Here is a 21,943-nt window from a genome sequence, read left to right as displayed (position 1 = left end):
TTGATCTCTGACATTGATAGTCAGACTTCAGTGGTGAAAGAAAAAGCTTTGATATCAAAGACCGTTAGGACTAATAATAGCGGCACACGAAGGGCTTGCTTCCATCCATGCTGGCGTCTCAGCCACAGTATCATTATTAAAACAGAGATACTGGTGGCCACAAATGAGAAGACAAACAAGGAACTATGTTCTAGAATGTGAAATATGTCAAAAAATGAAAGTATCAACGGTGAGACGTCCAGCTCAGACACCCCTTCTAATCTCGGATAAACCATTAGCCTGTGTTTATCTAGATCACTGCGGTCCCTTACAAAGGGACGGTAACTATAAATATATCTTGGTCGCAGTGGATTCATGCACGAGATTCATATGGATGTGGCCCCAGCGAACGGCTGACGCCAGAACTGTTATAAAAGATTTGCGAGTCTTTATCGGCACATACGCAATTGGCATGCTGCATTCGGACCACGGTCCTGCTTTTAGCTCTAGAGCTTATAAGGATGCCATGGTCAGCATGGGCGTGGCATTGCGGTACTCTTGTCCATTTCACCCTGAGGGGAACGGAATTGTTGAAAGAAAAAACCGTGACATAAAGCAATATATAACGGCAAAGGTATTAGGTTCAGGAGCTGGGTGGGTCAAACATCTAATAAGTGTCCAACGTAGTCTAAATAACTTGCCAAGAAATTCTCTGAAGGGATTCAGTGCGTACGAATTATTATTTGGAACTAGGATGTTGATCTCTGACATTGATAGTCAGACTTCAGTGGTGAAAGAAAAAGCTTTGATATCAAAGACCGTTTGGCTATTTTGCAGGACTTAAACAAAACAAGAAAAGACCTGAGCAACATAAAGTTGAAACAACAGCCAACAACCACTGAAGAACCACCACCTGTCCCAGCAAGACCTGTCTGGATTCCAAAAGTCGGGGATCTAGTCAGGGAAAAGATCGCGGTAAAGAAGGAATTTGGGCCTTCTTACAGAAAAGCAGTTCCTGTCTTGTCTATCAACGGGACAAGATCAGTTGTACTACCGCCACTTGCTGGTAAAAAGGAGAACCGAGTTGTATCCATCGACCTGGTAAAACCACAATCATGTGGCCGATAACAAACAGTATGCCAAGTGGACTCCCAATAAGTAGCCGAACACCAAGGTTTGCTACCAGTACAGAGGTCCTAACGAAGAGGCTCATCACATTTGAAACGCCTACAGAAGAACAACAAGGACTATGCAACAATGCAACAGAACTCAGACCTCTGAAAACCCAAATAAAAACTTTTAGCAGAGACACACCAATCTACAATGAAGTACCAAGCGAAAATGCAGGAAACAGTAATCCTGAAGCAATTGGAACAATTGACAGAACTGCATCCGGCTACTTCATAAACTTCGATGATTCCTCTGAAGGCTTCAGTGAATCAAAGACACAGACATCATCAAAAACCTTTAAAGATAAAGCTAAAGAACTTTTGAAACAACTGAAAGAAACATATCTGATTTCTCCATGGATCGAATTTTGGGTGGGTTTTGGTGCATTTATCCTCATACTTTGGCTCATCATGGTACTTACTTTGGGACGCTTCATTGAGGGAAAATATGCTAAAATGGACACAGCAAGTCAGAAAATCAACTTGATCCTCAAACCACACACATCGTCACACGTCGAGAAAAGAGAACTTTCTTCAGTCAACTTCACAGCCAATCCGATACCGGGTGGGGTAGCCTGGGACAACACTGACTATGAAATTTATGGTCCGGTCGAAATCCTGAAATATCCACACCAAATTAAGATCTCATTGAGTGACTTTGCAAAACCAAGCTCATTTGCTGATGATTGGGACTTCGAAAGCATTAATAATATGATGTCTGACTTAGTAATGTCTGCTAAATTTACCAAACATGATTATTTGCAGGGTTCTACAAATTATGATAGTATGTACTGTTATAACCACTATGGTAACCATTTTCTACATAGATCTGCACAACCTAGAAATGTTTTAAATTATAATCAATGGGAACATTGTGCAACCCCTCCAAAAGGAAGCTCAAGAACCTTCTATGACAAATATTCATACTTTTCAGGTTTTAACATAAGTAATGCTGAAACATTTTATTTCAAATTGTCAAATAAGACAGGGACAAAAACCATGATAACAAACACAAAATTGATATATTCGGACTCATTCTTTGAACAAATGAATACTTTTGGTTTTGATTATTGGGACAAAAATGTTGAATTGAAAAGTGTTTGGGGCACAAAAGAATGGCAAGTACAGGGTATAGAATCTTTGTTTAGAGCCTGCATGATCCCAGAACAAATGATATTTTTAAATGACACTGTTCAACAAACTACCTGTCTTGGCCTAGCCAAAATTAGAGACTTAAATAAACCGTCTATTCCAAAACCAACAATGTACAGCAATAGCTCTATAGATGAAGAGATAGACGTAAATTATGTATTAAACCAAAACAGAACACATCCAGATTGGAAACAGTGGTTGATCTGGCCCACAGATACTAATAACTGTCAAGACAGATTCCTGAACAAAACACAGGGGTTCAAAATGACCAGGCCAGACCCTAGATATCCTCAAAGACATCACCCAGGGATAATAACCACCTACAGTGTGGGCAAATTATGCCTGCAGTGGCTACAAACTTCCACACTGACAGAAATTAAGCAACATCTAACTTTACTTACTGATGGTGCTGACTTGCGTGATTTCATTATGGGACCGAGCAAACAGCGTCAAAAACGTTTCATAGCAGCCTCTGTATATGCAGCATACAATGAGGCCTGGAAGGTTACTCAAATTGAAACAGCAGAGAGAATACGGGAAATTGACCGTATTAATTTGGAAAAATCACTTTCTGTAGTGGACAATGGGTTAATGACTCTGTCCTCCAGAATTTTTTCTTTGGACAGCATTGTGTCTTCAGCAATCGACATATTATCGCAAGACTTACTGTTATTACAACACGGTCAGTCTCAATTGCGTTCTATTGTACAGCTTGGCTGGACGTTACAAAAAACAACGTTCAGGCTATGTGCCTTGGCGTTTAATCAACACAACGTCACTATTCCAAATCTTTAACCTTACTGATAGACAAATCAGTATGGCACAAAAGGGTGCTGATTATACAATCTTGAGCATTGAAAAACTCGAAAGATTACCAGTGACAATGTCAGAACGACCTGTCAGTGAATGGATAATACATGGGATAATAAATATTCCAATCTCAACCTTCAGGTTTCAATACTGCCAAAAATATATACAGGCTGGCATGTACGAGAAATTGGGAAAGGGGTACATCAAAACAACATGGAACCTGCCCTATTCACATGCATGTGTCAGTAATAAAGGACAGAAAGTGTTTCTTAGTGGCAATAATTGTGCGATGTCAGTAAGCGGCACGCTTCTGTGTAACGGAATTAGTTTGCATGGAGCCTGTGAAGGGAATTCATACAACCTTTCATGTCACCAGCAAGGCGCACCTGCAACAGAGATTGAACCATTCTTTCAAAGACTCTATAATGGGAGTTACATTCTAATTGTAGATCGCAGATGTTGTAGTCTTATGCCCGGGACACCTTATCTCGTAACTACGACTGCGAAGGTCAAGTGCTGTGGATGCTCATTGTTCCCCAGCTCCTTTCCAGACAGGGAGGCAAGGGCATGGCCCAACTTGAAAATTACTTCTATTCGAATAAATACTTTAAGCAGAATGAAAACAGTGCTTCTTCAGACGCCTACAAGGCTCACGTCATCAAAAGAAATGTATGATCTACAAGTCGCAAGGACGACTGCAGAGATACATTCATTGTTATCAACTAATTCCCCCATACATTTCGCAGAAATCCTGAATGAAATCTTAAATATTTCTGATACCAATGGGATCTCAAAGGTATTTAAGACAGTATTTTCGATGGCATTAACACCATTCAAAGCCATACTGGCTATTTTTCCAGATTTCGTCCATTCGATTTTTGGCGGACTTCCCCTGATCTTGGGACTAATTGCAGGAATCCTATTCTTAGTCCTTATTTTTCGTTATGGCAACCCATGTCACAGACCAAACTCTGGCGACGAGGGAAGAAACAATCCTAGCCATTGGATACCGGGACCGGATATCAAAAATCCTGGGACTCTCCCGGCTTAGAGAACTGAACATGACTTGGTTTCTATCATTTCGACCAATGTGGCAAAGATATGTTTTACCTGTATTAAGGTGTCTGCTATGCGGAGAAGAATGCGTGTTAGACACCTGTCTGACGCTACAATCGGATGCGCCAATGGATGCAGAAACATTGTTGAGCCCGATCAAGGTTCACGCTTTGTGCTGCCCTCAAAGGCTACCAATCCTGATGACGGCATTCATGGAAGCTTCACCACTACGATTAAGGGGTAGTGAAGTTCAAGATGAAAGCAGCATCGAACAGGTACGACCTTCTGTCAGCAATGCGAATCAGAATGTCAATGGAGACAATCATGCGCACGAATGCATGGTTACACCTTTTTCCGAGTTAGTGGAACTTTCCCAGGAAGCTGTTGACAGCTTTTTCGAAAGCCTAAAGGATATGATGTTCTCACCAGAGCAGAAATAGAGACTTTTGAGCAAGCTCGCACACGGCGATCCCTGAATTCGGCCTTCAACTTTAAAAATAAAGTCACATGAACAATTTTACCTCCAGTTCACGGACAGCAATTTTCAGCAGCCCCAAAATATTTTTGCATATTTTTCGGGACACTATCTTCTGCTTAAAGTAAGAACTATTCTTAGAGAACTAAGGTTTCTAAATTTTAGATAGCTTATAGACATTAGCTGCCCGCTGGTATGTTCATAAATATTTTATTCTGTGATGGAATGGTCTCAAACTTTTTTTCTGTATTAAGAGCCATTTCATGTGTAAATTCTCATATACCAAATAGCAATAATGTATACAAATGCGTGATTACTTTGGCATTATTCTACAGCTTGAGTGCATACAATACATATGATTACAATTCTTCCGTATATTTGAAAAATTTCAAAATGCATTTATTTATTTTGGGGTGGTAAGGTATACACTATACTCTATAGTATGTTTTACTATGCATAGATTAGTAAATATGTCCATAGTTAGCGTGGAGTGGGTGTGATGTATTCCTATAGGTTCTGAATCGATCCCCCTATTCCTGACCCTATTCTGGTTAAACAAACCAACAAGTTAACTAGCAGTCAGCCCATGAGGCAGAAAACCCCCATGATGCAGATACCGTTATCTGACGCAGTCACACTACGGCACAGGAACGTGTTATCTGATTAGGTCATAACGCTTGCGATCTAATTAGACAAGCGATATTCCTCCAGCCCCTGATAAGGCATACGGAGTTCTCATAACAAATCAAACCTATGACAACCTGGGCAAAACCCTGCGGCCATTGTTTTGATTTCACCGAGAACTTCAGCAAAAGAATGTGCTAACGAGCAAGTCGTATGACATCCTTATTGACGTATCTATGTCCATCCATACGTCAATCTCGGCACCTTAAAGGTATAAATATTACCGATATTGCCCTATGCAAACACACGCGGTGGTGACGAGACGGAGCAGCCATACTTGCCGAAGCCCAGAGCAGAGCAGACCCCGCTGGCACAGCCCCGCCTTCCTGACGCGCTGAGAACGAGACGCGCTGCTTTCTCCTGCCGAGAGATCCAGCACCGGCGCTTCCGGGTAGCCCTCGCAGGCAGCCTGGAATATCGAGACCAGAGAGAGAGATACCATCCCTCATTCATCCTTAATTCCAGGTACAGAACTGAATAACCCCTCACAGAGAATTCTTTAGTTATTCACTTGGCAAAAACAAACTTAACTTAAACTGTAACTTTCTATTCCCGCCCACATATTAGACTTAGGTCAGGTACACGGGGTAGGCGTATTTAGAAACACCAGTTGAGTACGTTTAGTCAAATGTATATGTGTATATAATATATTTTATTCATTTTAAAAACATCTTATGGCTTAGAAACCATATCAATGTTTTTACAGTATTATTTTATACTTCTGCTTTTAATGTATGCACTTTACTTAACTATAAGTATTGCAATAATATCGATCCATTTCTCTTGTATGAGAAAAGAGACTGATCAATAAATAACACCTTTTTATTGAACACGCCCGTCTCCTCCTTTTCTCTACATTCTGATGAGACTAAGAATGCACGTACTGACTGAGTAAAATAAATTGCCTTTTGTTCACACGACTCTCGAGATACACTCTTGATTAGGGGAGAGCAAAGTTGTCATGTTCTATGATTGTCAGAAACTAAATCCCTTCTTGTCTAATCAGGGAAGTTAATTCCTTCCTGAACATTCGAGAAAGTTTCTAGTGAACTCTGAGCTAGCTGGCAAACCCAAAACTTTAAGTCTAATATCGTCAGTAGTAGACCTAGTTAACGTCTGGTCTAGGCCTTTACTATTGAAGGTATTATTCCAATGCGCAGAGCCTATTGGGATAATAGGAACTACACTACAGTATATCTATATCTATCTTATATATAGACACATATGCACCTATAAGTTACTCCTATGGCAGGCCTTAGCAATCCCAGAGGCAGAGTGCTTGGTTTTATGTGAGAGGGTGCCCTAGCATGAGCTGAGCCCCTCGGCTTTCGGAACCATCTCCTTATAGCTGTTCTATGATATAGCCATACCATTTACTCTTAAGTGCATTTTAATCCTCGTGGTTAATGCTAACGTTGGTTTGGCTTTATCAAAACATGTCATGTAAGGGGTCAAACACGTTGGAATACTACCCCCACGAGTCCTGGTGGTGGGGGTAGCATTCCACTCTTCCAGAGGGAGAATACATGTATGTACTGCTTTACCCGGTTAAAGTTAAACAGAGCCTTAGGATCACAAAATGGATGCCGCTGCCACAGCACGAGTCTGACCTCGTGCTGCTGGATGAAACTCCGGCAGGGGAGGCCTGGACAATAGGTTTCCTGTCAAGGGAGGTGCCAGCACCTCCCCAGACAAGCTTTAGTGTATTGGGGCAGGGAGGACTGCATTGAAAGATGCTTTTCCAGACACTGCCTGGGGCACACAAGGTGCTCCATTCATAGCCCAGTTCAAAGCAGTTGCTGGGGCACTCCTGCCCCACTCTGGCGTGAAACTGGACAAAGGGAAAGGGGTGTAACCAGCCCCTTCCCAGGTCCACCCGTAGGAGAGACCTAGCAGGTAATCCAGACCCTTTTCCTAGTATAAGTATAGGAGCTGTGTCCCCAGGACTTTAGATTATCCTGGACTGAAACTTTGAAACAGAACTCTTGGACCTTCGATGTTCTATACCGACTAGAAGACTGAAGACATCTCCCTTGTGGTCAAGGAGTACCACCCTGTGCAAACAGGCACCACCAGTAACTTGCCAGTCTGCTTTGTCGATGCTCCTGCCGGAACCTGAAGAATCAGCAACACAGAAACTGGACTTATAGACTTCTCGGTTTCCGACCCACATCCACAGCAAAGCTGAGACCCGTGGCGGACACGAGAGACGTCGGACCAGACACCCTGAACATCCTGCATTTTGCTAACTGTTCGACTCCCGAAGTACCCTCGCAGTTGTACATTGGGGTATGAGAAGCCTCAGACCGAGCGCCATTTGCTCCAAAGCTCAGCCCTCCACACTCCACGAGTGCCACGTGGGGCCTGCTCTTGCATTTCAGCTTGATGCGTCTTCCTGGTTGCCAGCCCATTGGCTAGTTAGCCCTCCGAAGACTTTCTTTTGAAACAAATCTGCTTTCCTGGTTTCTCCAGGTTTGCTCCAGCTTCCCTGCAAAGGAGAAGCTCCGCAGACCTTGCTGGTCTGACTCGAAGCCAATCTTCACTTCCTGCATGGATTGCGTTTTCCAAGACTTGTTGGGTCCAATCCGGATACTGAGACCACAGTCAACTAGATCCTTTGTGGGACAGCTCGAATCCAGCTCCTGGTTGTCGTCGATACCTCCTGGTCCTCATAGCTGCAGAGACAAGCTTTGCATCTTCACCTGAAATCACCCGACATCGCCTGGTTCCTTCCTGGTCACTGGCTAGTGACCCAGATATTGTCCCCTCTGCTTTCAGGTTCTTGAGATCTTCAATTCCACCCTTGGATCCACCCGGACACTTTTCCTCTGGTCGCCTGCAGCACTTCTTTGCAGATCTCCATAGAAAACGTCAACGAAACTGGACACGAAAGGACACCTATGCACCCGGCTTCCCTGGGCGATGTAACTCGAGTACTCCGGTGCTCCCCTGGGTCTTGACTCTCGAAGTGTCCTAGTTTAAAAGGCTTCCATCCAAGTCCATCCAAGTCTCCTTAAATTGTACTTTTGTAACTTCTTCGAATCCCATTCTAAGTCAATGGTAACTCGCGACTGTGTTTAGACACTGCACACGTCTCCCGTGGGTCTCCTACTTCCTAACCTTTGGTTGTCTAGTGAAGCCCCAGCGATTCCCCAGGCCCTAGGCCTATTCACTATTTCTGTAATGGCTCTTATACCACTATTTTACGATATGGTTTGTGAGGCCCCTAGGGCAAAACTGTATTTGTGCAACTTATCGTATGCTAATTAAGTAACTTGTGATGTACTTTTGCCTCTGACCTCATAAAGAGTCCAGAGGGGTTGTGTTAGAAATAAATATATATATATTTGATATATACCTTGTGTGGTGTCCTTTAATTTGGTATTCAAGGGATTATAATTGGTAAAACAAACAGCTTCATATGCTCTTTGGAGTTTAGCCTAAGACTGCTGGTCCATCCTACCACTAGGATAGCTTTCTATAACCACCATCAATAAGGGTCGATTAGACTGGTGCAAGGTGCCACTAGAACTAGTGGAGATCATATGCCAGGCTAACTTCTCACACTAGGGAGGCAAATGTCTTGAAGAATTCAAAAGGATACCCTTTGGGACCTGGGGCATCCCTTGACAGTGCCAACACGGAAAGATCTCTTAGGATGGGATTCTGAAGTTAAGCAGGAGGGGGATGTATACAAGAATATAATATTTCGTAGTAGTGGGCGAATGTCTCTCTGTAATATCTGTGTTCGCCATTTGGCCTTGATCCTCAGCAGATACAATTGAAGGGACAATACTTGAGATATGGCCTTTGTTTGGAAGCCCGTACAAAGTTTCCCAGCCTTGTCACCCAATTCATATAATCTGCTTTGTGAATATAACTAACCTGTCCATCCAATAATGTGGATTTTCTACTTTAGTGTGGTTCTTGGATGTTGAAGCACTTGGGTGGTGTCGGTATGATGTGCATTCACCTTCCTCTTTCCTAGCGGACTAATCTGGTCTAGGTCAGTAATCTCCCTGTTAGAAATGGGGGTCTCTAGTTGGCAATGGTTTTCACCTTTGTCCAAGTAGGAACCCTTCTTCCTGGTCAGGGAAAGGGGGATAAACCTCTAAAATAATCCCTGCTCACCCCCTTGGTCGCTTGGCACGTGCAGACAGGCTTATCTAAGAGACAGTGTGTAAAGCATTTGTGCACACATACAGTAATCAAGTGACAACACTACAAATGGACACCACACCAGTTTAGAAAAATAAGTAATCTTTATCGAAACCATACAAGACCTAAATAACACAAATCCACAATACAGTAATAAAAATATGACTTTCAAAAGATGGAAAAAGTTCTGATCAAAGCAAATTGCAGATGCAACACTTTTCACATAAAGTACCTTTGGTGCCTCACTTGCACAAACAAAAAACGATTGCAGGCAAGGTGAAGCGTCGGTTCCTTATGCCCAGGCAAGGTGATGCGTCAGTTTCCTACTACAGGGGAGGTGATGCACTGCTGCCTTGGCGATGATGCATTGGTTCCTTACTGAAGGGGAGGTGATGCATCAGTTCCTTACTGTGTGGCACCAGCATTCTTGCAGGCGTGGTGACCAGATGCGATGCCCGAGGATCTGGGATGCATCAGTTCTCGCTGTGGCAGCAGCAACGACACTGCGTTGCTTTCTTCAGCCGCGGTCCCATGATGCCCTGGTTCTTTCAGCCACACAGCAGGGCCTGCATCGGAATCGGTGTGGTTATCTCTGATTTCAGAGATCGGTGCATGGAGTTCGGTGTGCGGTGCTTTCTCAAGTCGTGGGCAGCCTCTCTGTTGGTTTCTTCAGCGATGCATCGGAAACAGGTGCGGATGTGTCACGTTTCTTGAAGTTGCGTTACTTTTCCAGCTCCCATCGGCAAAACAACCTCCAGAGGCCCAATACAGCCATAGGTACCCCATGGCAGTTCAGAACTCCCAGCAAGGAAGTTCTGGGGAGCTGGTGGTGAACACTTTGTATCCCTGAGACTTCAAAACAGGAGGCAAGCTCTGCTTTAAGCCCTTGGACATCTTCTTCAAGCAGAAGACACAGCACACAGCAAAGTCTTTATCCTCGCCTTGGCAGAAACTGCTACTGCAGACCAACCCCAGACAGCTCACAGCAAAGGGGCAGTACTTCTCCTTCAGTCTTCTCAGCTCTTCTCCTTGGCCGAGGTTCCTCTCGAGTTCTAGAAATGAACTAAAAGTCTGGGATCTGGGCCCCACTTCTTATAACACAAAATCCTTTGTTCTCTGGTGGCAGAGAAACTCTTTGCCCAGCCCAAACCAATTCTGTCCTCTCTGGTGCAGCTTCCTGGCAGGAGGTAGAGACAGCATTGTCCAATGCAGACCAGGCCCATTTAGATTTGAACAGAATCTCCTCCCTCTACTCTGAATGGAGCCCAGGTCTATTCACTCTAGCCCTGACTCACCATGGAAATGCAGGACACGCTTCACCCCCCCACCCCTCCAAGTGGCTGTCTGAACAGAATACACATCCCTATCCACTGTCACTCGAAAGCCAGACAGTCAATACACAAACCTAGCAGCGGCACACTGGATGGCTAAGCAAGAAAATATCTACTTTCTAAAGGTGGTATTTTCAAACCCAGTACATAAAAATCATTCTTACTAAAGGATGCATCTCTTTATTCTGAGTACAGGCATACCAAACTCTTTTCCAATCTTGTTTTCATGGGTGGTTATACTTATAAAGTGTTATAAGTAAACTCCCCATTCTATCCTACAGGACAGATAGCATTTCAATAGTGAAAAACAAAATTGGCAGTATTTCACTATCCGTACATGCCACACACATCAGGTCATGTCCTCCCTTTCACATACCTTGGGCCTACCTTAGGGGTGACTCACATGTAAGAAGAGGAAAGGTTAGGGCCTGGCAAGTGGGTGCACTTGCCAGGTCGACATGGCAGTTCTAGACTGCACACAGCCACTGCAATGGCAGGCCTGAGACCCTTTTGCAAGGCTGCATGTGTGGGTAGCACAATCAGTGCTGCAAGCCCACTAGCAGCATTTGGTTTACAGGCCCTGTGCACACACAGTGCACTGTACTAGGGACTTAACAGTAAACCAAATATGGAAACACTAATCCATGATAACAATTTACAGAGGGAGCACTTGCACTTTGGCAATGAACAGCAGTGGCAAAGTACCCAAAGCATCCAGACCAGCAAAAATGAAATCCAACACACTTTAACACACAGGAGGCAACAGCAAAAAATGGAATGGAGACCCATGCCAAGGCTGCCAGCTCTAACACTCCCTCTTCCCATTTTCAAGCTTACAAATAGTCTGAGCCATGGTATATCCTTTAGGCACTATCTTGAATCCTTCCCAAACTTTAACTTCTGAGGAGATAGAGCCCGCAATAATGTCAAAATAATCTATGATCTTATCCCACAGATGTTTCACAAGAGTATTATCCAATAGCCGCCAGGCATTTAAACACCATATTACAGCTGAGAGCTCATGTATGTGCTTCACAGAGCTTTGAAGTTCCTAGGAGCGAAACCGACGTAGACTATTGATGACCCTACAGAAAGTGATGTCACCTAACATTTGATGTTAATAATGTCAGAGGATGAGATATTAGTGAAATTATAGGAATGATGAGTACACAGCTAACATCCAAAAAATTAATACAGACATCCAAATTAACATTACACCGAATGTATAATCTGTTCAGTCGTCAAGGTGAAATATTGAAAATGTACTGTTATCAAAATGTAGGCCAGTGGGTTTGCTGAACTCTATGAAATGAATTGTATCTCCCTCTTTGACTGTAAGCGGCTACTCTGCACACAGTAGAAGTACGAGCAAAGTCACATATGGAATTCTAGTTCTGGGCTCCCCCTTCTCCGAGTTATAAGATTCAGCAAGGTGTGAGTGAGACTTCAGCACAACCTCTAAATGTGTGAGTGTCACTTATGATGAGTGAGACTTGAAGGCTCTGATGTGTGTGTGTGTGTTAGATCTGATGTCACTGAAGAGGCAGCAAATGCAACTTGCCTGACAGTGCTACGAAGCCCTCCTGCACCCGCACATTGATGGAGTGTGGACGAGGAGTGACTTATGATAGGAGAGAGAGTTACCAACTGGCCGGTCTTTTACCGGGATGGACTGTATTTTAATGTTCGGGCGAGTACAAAAGTAGGAAGATTAGTTAAAGCTGGTATGTTTTCCTCTAATCAGTGCAAACTTAAAATATCAAATATAACCAGAAATCACTTTAAAATGTGATCTAGAGCTGCCTTAACGAATCATGACTGATAGTTAAAGTAAACAAAGACAGCAAAGCCATTTTAAAAATCAATACAAATACTTTTATACAAAGTCTTATTGAAAAATAATATCCGGGCCGTTGCAAAACCATAAAACATGCCCAAAGGTGGTAACTCTAATAAGAGCCTGTATGTAGGAGTCTAACATTTGTTAGTGATGGAATACCCTCTCCATCCTCAGACCCAGCACCGGTCACTCACTGCCAAGGGACCATCCACTGAGGGAGAAACCTCTGAGAGTCAAACCTGATTGTTCTGTCCTATGAATTTATTGAGACTGCAATCTACTTTTTTCTTTATTTTATAAGTGAACCTTTGAAGGGAGGGAGTGAGCAGGTAAACAACGCAGAGAAATGCAAAACTTAATTTGGAATGCTGTTTGAATATACACAGCCCTACCAAATATAAAGAATTACCCACAGAAACAGCGAAATTAGAAAAACGCTGTCCAGTTTAATTCTGTTTCAAAATGTTCATATATTTAATGTAATAGAGACTGTCATTTCCAATTGACTAGAGGCTGCGGTTCCGTCAGCGGCCACCAGAGGGCGCTCCTCGCCTGCTGATGAAACCACTGATCTGCACATTGGGTGAAAGGGAGAATGGTTTCCTCTTCCGGGTCAGCAGTGGCAGAGACAGCACCAGCAGCGGCGTGACATCACTTCCGGCCTCTCCTCGTGTATGCAGCCTGCAGCAGATGAGGAAGGAGCCCTGTCTGTGCAGTTACCTCCATCTTCAGACCCCTCAGACCCCAGATCTGCCCCCTGCCCCCATCAGACCCCAGATCTACCCCCCGAACCCCCCCCCCCCCCAGGAGGAGGAGAGAGCCTGGACACGTCTGCTCAGGTCTCGGCTCAGGTAGGAGATTGTCAGCACCTTCTGCTGTGTTTGTAGAAATAGACTGAATAATCTTGGAGGGAATCTCTGCAGGAGCCGGGCTGAGCTATGCTCTTCTATCCGGGGCCCCTGGGGCTGAGCTGGGCTCTTCTATCTGGGGGTCCCTGGGCTGAGCTGGCCTCCTCTATCCAGGGCCCCCTGGGGCTGAGCTGGGCTCTTCTATCCAAGGCCCCTGGGGCTGAGCTGGGCTCTTGTATCCGGGGCCCCTGGGGCTGAGCTGGGCTCTTGTATCCGGGGCCCCTGGGGCTGAGCTGGGCTCTTCTATCCGGGGGCCCCAGGGGCTGAGCTGGGCTCTTCCATCAGGGGGGCCCCTGGGGCTGAGCTGGGCCTTTCTATCCGGGGGCCTCTGGGAGGGCTGGGCCCTTCTATCCGGGGCCCCTGGGGCTGGGCTGGGCTCTTCTATCTGGGGGCCATGGGGCTGAGCTGGGCTCTTCTATCCGGGGCCTCTGGGGCTGAGCTGGGGTCTTCTATCCGGGGCCCGGAGGGGGGGGCTGTGCATCTCTATCGGGGAGTGCCTGGGGGGCTTTACTCCCAACTCTGGGTGTGTTTGTGGGCATCATTTGTGATAAAAAGGGGATCTGTGCACTGCATCTTACTGCACTATGAGGAATCTTTACACTCTGTACTGCATCTTACTGCACTGTGAGTAATGTGTGCTCTACACTGTATCTATCTTACTACACTGAAAGGTATCTTTGTCACTGCACTGCATCTTATGGAACTATGAAAAATCACTGCCAGGAGCTCGACTGAGCTGGGCTCATCTATCTGGGGACGTTTTGGGGGGAGACGAGAGGGGGAGCTCCTTCTTGTCCTGGTGGTTTTTGTGGTCATCATTTTTTTTAAGGGGGAATCTATGCACACTGCACTGCATCTTGAGGAAAGCTAGTGTGCGCACTACTGCTTTTTATTACACTGTGAGTGGTATTTAAAATAAAAGAGGAAATCTGTGTAGACTCCTTTTACTACTCTGTGCCGGGTGCTCAGAGCCCATCTGTGGTCTGCAAACGGAATCACTTTTTACTGCAGTCCGAGGGGCGTTTATAGAAGAGAAACTCTCAGCACGTGCACTGCTCTTAACTCTTCAGTGTGATAAATCTGTCCATACTGCACTTCCTTCTACTACACTTATGGGCACGCAGCGCAGCTCAGCAAGTCATCTAGCTGCGCTGCGTGATAGGGAAAGGGCAGGAATGCGCTGTATCTAACACTCCACAGCGCAGTCCTGTTTTCCCTGCGCTGGCGCTCAATGTGCTCCTAGCGCCAAAGCCGGCACCCCTGCACCATGGTGCAAGTGCGCGTGCCTTGTAAACCGGATTGTTTTTGTGCAGAAAGGGGCACCTTCTTGCACAAAAGCAATCCCCTGAAGCGTTTTCCTCTTTCCATGTGTGCTGCAGAATCCAGCACACATAGAAGCAAGGAACACCTTTCCATTTGGACGCACTCCCAGGTCTGCCAGTGTTGGTGAATCTGGGAATGCGGCAAAATCTATGGGGCGATGCGTGGGAACACCCACTCTCCACCCAAGGAACCCGTCACTGGGACATATAACGCTTCAAGGGCGGCCCCTAACTGTGGTATTTTCAGAAGCGATGACCTGTGCGCGTTGCTTTCTTCTTTACAACATCACCAGGGGCGTTTACAGGAAATCTGAGCCCTGCACTATTTTCTAACTGCACTCGAAGCAGTGTTAGGACCACAGGAGGAAATCTATTTTACAGCAGAGTGAGGGGTGGTTACAAAAGAGAAACTCGGTACACTCTGCCCTGCAGTTCACTCACACTTTGAGGTGCCTTTAAAGAGAGAATCTGTCAGTACTGCACTGCTTTTACCCATACTATGAGGGGCAGTAACAGGAGGAAAGCTGTGTGCAGTGCACTGCTGTGTATTACACTACCAGGGACATTTACAGATGAGGGGTGTTTACAAAAGAGGAAATCTGTGTCCCAAGCACTGCTTTTCACTGTATTATAAGGGGTACCTATCAAATATACTTTATTCGGTTTTTGAGATACAAAACCATAAAAGTTCATGATAAATACAATTTACAATCTAAATAAAAACATTTTAAATGACCAGAGTACAGTAAGGAAGGGTCCCTGACATAAAAAATTATTTTCCGCTCCAAGGTTATGGCAGTATCAAAGGAGTTCGTGGTTTAAAGACAGGAGTTCATGATTGGCCTTTGTTACATGTCCAGGTATTCAGGGGGGAAAACACGGGATTATGGGGTAAAAGTCATGTAAGTCCCATATTGATATTGGGCCGTCTCTTACTCGAGGCGGGCAGGTTTTCAAATAAGGGACAATGTTTCGGTCCCTAAATCTCACGAGTACCAGGTCCCCCGCAACGTCTTTGGGAAGAGAGCCCAGCCAACCAACCCTTCTAACACTCCTTATTACTCCGTATAGATTAGGAGGCAGTGGTCTATTTTTTGACAGCCAGAATTTGGTTTCATTGACTAAATCATATTGTCTCTCAATTTTTCCCGGTGGGAGAGTAGGTACACCCGCAAGGATGCACACATATGGGGCCGCTTCCGGAGGTAAATGGATAGAATTAATTTTATTATGACCTACTCTCGGTGCGTTCAGCTGTGGGGGGGAAACTTTAGTGGGGAATTTAGGTGTTTGTTGCCCTGAAGCAGTAGGGCCAGCGGGTTTTGTTTGATGCCTTTTATCCTGCACAAGTGGTTTTGAGCCTAGATGTGTAGGAGATGTCTTAGGGTGATTGGGTGTAGCACTGTGTTTGCCAACCAGCGGATTTAACATAATGGCTTTCTCTATCTCAGAAAGCCGTTCCCCTAACAAGTTCATTTTTTCTAGTAAGGGTGCTATCATGGAACTAAGCAGTTGTTCGATAATGGGTAGTATTTGCAGTTGGGAAGGGGGTGTTATAGCTTCTGGAAACTCCGCAAACGGAGGAATCATTGGGGAGTTAGCAGTGGATGGACACAGTTTTTGGATTTTAGGGTTATTTCCACCTTGATTTACATCAATATTTTTCCTTTTTGTGGATGGGATCTGAGGGAACTCAATGCTTTGTGTGTTCGGACTACAGGGTTTATTAACAAATATGGGGGGATCTAGAAGTGTAGCCTTGTGTGAAAGTAAACTAACATTTTAAGCGGAGGGGGAGTAGCCAATGAGGCATATGTGGTTTTGCAAAGGAGGCTCAACTCATCTAACAGGGAGCACGTTTGCCCAGTACCGGCTTCGTAGGTAGAATGGTCCCCCTTGGAGGTCATGGTGGTATAGGAATGTAGGACCCTGATATATGAAAGAGTCCACAAAAAGGAAAACAGAATACTTAAAGGGGGTCTTTACCTACTATATAGTACGCCTACAATGTGGCAACCAAGGGGGGTGGCCCGTCCCGTCCTTTTCTGGCCTTTGAGGGCCGTGGAGGGCCTGCCCTTTGCCCGGGCTTCGCCCCGGGCTATGTCCCGCGCGCGTCCCGCGTCGCGGGATTAGGAGCGAGATTTAAACACTCCAGGCAGGGGGGCGGGAACGCCGAGGGAAGAGGCAGCAGCTGGTGAGCACAGAGACTGCTGGTCCTCGCAGTCCCTCGGCGTGTGGTGCAGTCTTTCCCCTGAAGTAGCCCCACACGGATTCACAAGCGCTAGCAAAGCGCACAGGTCCCACGTCGTCCCTTCAGGCCAGCAACCCTCTGTGAGCGGCACCCAAAAGAGAAACTCTGTACACACTGCGCTGCTGTTTAATAACACTATGAGGGGCCTTTAAAGAGAGAATCTGTCAGTACTGCACTGCGTTTACCCATACTATGAGGGGCAGTAGCAGGAGAAAAGCTGTGTGCAGTGCACTGCTGTGTATTACACTACCAGGGACATTTACAGAGGAAAACACAATGAGGGGTGTTTACAAAAGAGGAAATCTGTGTCCAAAGCACTGCTTTTCACTGTATTATAAGGGGTACTTATCGATCTGTAAGGTGCATGGATGTTTACTCACAGTTTACTCGGAGTGTTTAGAGTAGAGAATATCTGTTGACTGCGTTTACTCACACTACAAGGGGCATTTACTGTAGAAACATTTATAAACTGCACCAATTATTACTGACACCCATGGGTTTTAATTAAACAAGGGAATCTGTGCACATTGCACTGTATTTTACTGTCACTGTAAGGATTGCAGAGGTCAACATTGCTACTCTGCACTACTTTTGACTTTACTTCCCTTTGAGGAGGCCTTTGCAGAAGTAACCTCTGCACCTGGCGCTGCTTTTTACTGACAGTGGAAGGGAACCAAGGACATGAATAATCTCGGTTAGATCTAGATTCATTATGAAATCCAGCCTTTCTGTTACACAGACTATTACCAACTGATAGTTTATGGAGATTCACTTTGCATATCCCCTTCTATAAACTAGGCTGATTCACTATAATTCCACCAAAGGTTTCCAAACTCACCGGTGCTGAATGCCTCAATCTGTGTGACCCAGAAACTTGTTTATCTTGTGAACGTCTGAGAGGAAGAGGACATTTGATTAGTCCCTACATGAGGGTCAGTCTCTGTGCACATGGCCTGCTTCAGAAAGCAGCCCCTGGTAGCTTCCCCGAGGAACCCCTTGTTGTTCACTGGATGTCTGGCATAGGGTGGAATACACATCCGGCCTCCTGTAGCCTGTTCCATCCCATTTGTCTCCACGTCAGAGCAGGAAGCCGGCAGAGGTGAAACAAAAAGATCCTCTTTTCTTGTTGGCGACTGATGCAAATTACAAAAAAGCTCCCTTGCTGATTGGAGACTGGTTGAAAGGCACATTCAAGAAAGGGCCTCTGGTTTGGCTTATTGTAGAATCCTGCCTGTTGCACCTCGCGTGGCGATGGAAGAGGGTGTGACGGACGTCATTTCACAGAAGAGCTCAGATCGGCAATTCCAGTGCTTGGTATCTGAAGAACCCATTTGAGCCCTGAGCAGAGGCCCCTTTGTGACCCACTGAACTAATGCCACGTCCCACCTAATGCCCATCACAATAGAGTCTGTAAGACCAACAGTCGTGGAGCAGAAAACGTGTTGGCTTAAACTATGTAAAGAGACCATGACTTGGTTTGAATCTGTACCTATAATATACAGAGCTAGCCTCTGCACCGGAAATTACATTGTTTGTGTCAGATCCTCCTAGTGCCTGGCCCGTGTTATTGCATTGTTTGCGTCAGATTCTCCTCGAGCCCGGCCTGTGTTATTGCATTGTTTGCGTCAGATCCTCCTAGTGCCTGACCCTTGTTATTGCATTGTTTGCATTAGATTCTCCTCGAGCCTGGCCCGTGTTATTGCATTGTTTGCGTCAGATTCTCCTCGAGCCCGGCCTGTGTTATTGCATTGTTTGCGTCAGATCCTCCTAGTGCCTGGCCCCTGTTATTGCATTGTTTGCGTCCGATTCTCCTAGTGCCTGGCCTGTGTTATTACATTGTTTGCATCAGATCCTCCTAGTGCCTGGCCCTTGTTATTGCATTGTTTGCATCAGATTCTCCTAGTGCCTGGTCTCTGTTTTTGCATTGTTCGCATGAAATTCTCCTAGTGTCTTACCTGTGTTATTGCATTGTTTGCATCAGATTCTCCTAGTGCCTGGTCTCTGTTTTTGCATTGTTCGCATGAAATTCTCCTAGGGTCTTACCTGTGTTCTTGCATTGTTTGCATCAGATTCTTCTATTACACGGCCTGTGTTATTGCATTTGTTAGACCTAGTACCATTGACCTGGGTCTCCCTACCTCTTTTTGATGGATTGCCTCCTCTGTTTTTGATGTTTGCTGGTTTAGACGCTTTGGGCACTGCGCCACTGCGATTCAGTGCTGCAGTGCAAGTGCTCCTTGGAATCTTGGTGTTCTGGTGTTGGAGATTCCATGATTGGTGTATTTTATCTACTGTCAGGCCTTAGTATTGTGCACAGTGGTGCCCGGGCTTGTAAATCAAATCTGCTGGTGGACTTGCAGCACCAATTTTGCCACCCGCCAGAGCAACTCGTAAAGTATGACTCAGGCCTGCCATTGTGGAGTGCCGTACGCAGCCTGGGGCTGCTGTGTGACTCGGCGAGTGCAACCACTCACCGGTCTGTGAACCTTCACTTCACTGCATGTTGGTCACACCTAATGAAGACCTGCGGGCAGGGTGTGTTGTATGTAGATGGCTGGTCATGTTCTAGTAATCAAGTAGAAAAGGTATATTTGTTTGTCCGCCCCTCTTCTAGCGACATGGCATAGTCATTGGGTAGTCAAATGTAAGGTATGCCTGCCTCACCCGAGGCACCTCTGGAGAGTGTAGAAGTGTCCAGAGATCAAAAACAGAGAGGTACAGTATTCACCTTCTTTATTAAATTTGTTTTTGGTGCTTATACTGTTTTTTAACTATACCCTCGCTGGTTGGCCATTGTACCTCTCTGTTTTTGATCTCTGGACACTTCTACACTCTCCAGAGGTGCCTCGGGTGAGGCAGGCTTACCTTACATTTGACTACCCAATGACTATGCCATGTCGCTAGAAGAGGGGCGGACAAACAAATATACCACATCGTAAAAACTTCTGGCCTCTATGAGGGTTGTCAAAGTGAACCAATGGGTTTGTAGATACAAGTGTCCTTTTCTACTTGATTACTAGAATACTGTCCTTGGGGAACTGAATGGGACAACTATTCCTCATCCCTTCTTTTGATGAACGATGGCTGGTCATGCCCTGGAGTGTGTATTATGACCTAGTAGTGAATCACCCTGAGCGCGTTTTTCACTATTTCACTATTGTAAGGCAACCTGTTCCCCATAGGCCAGAATGAGCAGTTTGGTTATAGCATCCTACAATTCTAACTGACTCAGGGAACCAGGTGGAGAGTCGAGTTTAGTATGCCTGAACTCAGAATGATAAGATGCATCTTTTAGAAAAGTTGTTTTTACCATTCTGTGTTTGAAAATACCACTTTTAGAAAGACGGTATTTTCTTGCCTAACTATCCAGCCTGCTTCTGCTAGCTTGCGTATTGTGTGTCTGGGTTTGTGAGTGACAGGGCTGGGGGACTCCAGGAGGTAGGGTGCGACAGCACTTGACTGATTGTCCTGAGAGTGGTCGGAGGAGTAGGCACCTGGGTCTGAATACAACTTTGGGTCCACTTCCTGGGGTGAGTCTGAAGACCCTGGCTCACCCCGACAAAGGAAGAAGACACACACTGGTAGAATGCACCTGAAACTGAGTTTGACCAGGCAAATTACCCTCTGCCTTCTCCTCCTCTGTTTGAGCAAAGCTGGAACTGCTGTTTCAGCCGCTACAGAGGAACTCTGCAACTCAAGCCAGCCTTTGTTTGTTTTCTGAAAGGTACTATTCCGTGAGAGTCTAGGTGTGACTCCGGGCCCGATGCTGTGCTCCTCGCAGGCAGACTGTACCCTGAGAACTCTTTTGTGCATTGAAGCGATAACTCCTGTTGGTATTATCTTTTGCCAGAGACACTTAAAACTAAGAACCTATTTTTGAGTAAACTGTAAAGCATATTCGTACTGTGGATTTTTGCCGTTAAGGTCTTGTGTTAATTATATAAAGCTTATCTATTTTTGATACATCATCGGTGTGGTGTCCGTTTGTAGTGGTTCATCTATATTACTGTATGTGTTCAGAAATGCTTAACACACTGCCTCTGAGATAAGCCTGTCTGCTCGTGCCAAGCTACCAAGGGGGTTAGCAGGGGTTATCTACAGTGTGTAAACTCCCTTGCCCTGACGTAGACAAAGGGTCAACACTTGACAAAGGTTCATACTGTTACCAATTAGAGACTCCGGGTTCTAACAGCATTGTTTGCATCAGATTTTCCTAGTGCCTGGTCTGTGTTATTGCGTTGTTTGAAACAGATTCTCTTAGTGCCTGGTCTGTGTTATTGCATTGTTTAAATCAGATTCTCCTCATGCCAGGCCTGTGTTATTGCATTGTTTGAATCCGATTCTCCTAGTGCCTGGTCTGTGTTATTGCATTGTTTAAATCAGATTCTCCTAGTGCCTGGCCTGTGTTATTGCATTGTTTGCGTCACATTCTGATAGTGCCTGGCCTGTGTTATTGCATTGTTTGCGTCACATTCTGATAGTGCCTGGCCTGTGTTATTGCATTGTTTGTGTCACATTATCTTAGTGCCTGGCCTGTGTTATTCCATAGTTTGCATCAGATTCTCCTAGTACACTGCCTGTGTTATTGCAAAGTTTTCATAAGATTTCCCTAGTGCCTGGCCTGTGTTTTTGCCTTGTTTGCATCAGGTTCTCCTAGTGCCTGGTCTGTGTTATTGCATTGTGTCCATCAGATTCCCCTAGTGCCTGGCCTGTGTTTTTGCCTTGTTTGCATCAGGTTCTCCTAGTGCCTGGTCTGTGTTATTGCATTGTTTGCATCAGATTCTCCTAGTTCCTGACCTGTGTTATTG

This window comes from Lissotriton helveticus (assembly GCF_964261635.1).
Source record: "Lissotriton helveticus chromosome 1_1 unlocalized genomic scaffold, aLisHel1.1 SUPER_1_unloc_38, whole genome shotgun sequence".
Classification (NCBI taxonomy): domain Eukaryota; kingdom Metazoa; phylum Chordata; class Amphibia; order Caudata; family Salamandridae; genus Lissotriton; species Lissotriton helveticus.
This window is presented reverse-complemented; position numbering follows the sequence as displayed.